Consider the following 1,355-nt stretch of genomic DNA (forward strand, 5'->3'; position numbering starts at 1 on the left):
TGCCTATGACTTTGTATATAGTAGTTTAACTGAAATCTATAATTGACGAAAAGTTTGACATACATTAATAAGCCTACTTTTCGTAAATACCAATCCAAAAGGTCTACAACCCTTAAAAGAGTCAATTACCCGAAATGCATATGTTTATTCCCATAACTATTATTTACGGTAATTTTTAATCAACCATCTCATAAATAAGAGTTTACTTAATCTATATTACTTATTGTATAATGGTTATTGAAAAAATTAAACTGTATTATCATAGTTAACATTAACTATATATTTTACCCTAGTTTTAATAACCAAATAAGTTAATCATAGTAAATTTTTTTCTATACATTATAAAAACTTAAAAAAGTCTCATTTTGCAATTTTTTTTACTTTTTTTTACATTTTTTTTCTTTTTTTTAACTGGAACATATTTTTTTAAAAAATGGGTCATTTGAAAAATTGAACTTACTTTTTAAAAAATCATGGTTGATTTATTTAGTTATTAAAACTATGGTTAAAGATATAATTAATATTAACCATAATGACAACTCAATTCTTTCGATAACTATTAAACAAGTTATAGAGGATAATTAATTCTTTAATTATGAGAGGATATGTTAAAAAATTACTATTATTTATTACGGTAGTAATTATTCTAAATATTGTTTATCGTGGAGAAAACTTATACATAATATTGGAAAGGAAAAAACTTGAACCTTCAAGATTGAATAATAATCTTATCACAATAGAAAGTCACTTTCAATAGCATCAAGTGCCACAATCCTTAGGAGAAAGAGGGGTTTGGAATTTAAAATTTGAAAGAGAAACGTAACGTTTGCATTGCATTGCGTAGCATATAGAGATGGTGCCATAATTGTATATGGGTAGGAGCTATATCTTTGAAAAATATATACCATAATCATACCAATAATATTATTAATAATATAATATGTATATGGGTCCATCCATAAGCTTAACTTCATATATATGATTTAAGTATCAGGAGATCCTTTTGGTCCCGCTAGATTTTTATTTTATTCTCCGCAAATTGTACTCTCAAACTTTTTATATACACAAAAAAATAAAGTAGATAAAAAAAACCATCCATTGAATCACACCACTACCAACGGCTTTATATTGTCCAATTTTAGTTTCTTTATATGTAAGTTTAAGTTAAACAATTTATTTGAATGAAATTATATATTTTCATTAAGGTTTAATTATTCTATTAGTTCCTATAATTTTACGAAATTTTTAATTAGGTCTTATACTTTTTCTCTTTTTTAATTGAGTCGTTGCATCAATTTTTTTTTTAGTTGGGTACCTACACTTTTTTTTTATTTAGGTCGCTATACCAATTTTTT

Source organism: Arachis duranensis, chromosome 5, assembly GCF_000817695.3.
Source record: "Arachis duranensis cultivar V14167 chromosome 5, aradu.V14167.gnm2.J7QH, whole genome shotgun sequence".
Taxonomy (NCBI): Eukaryota; Viridiplantae; Streptophyta; class Magnoliopsida; order Fabales; family Fabaceae; genus Arachis; species Arachis duranensis.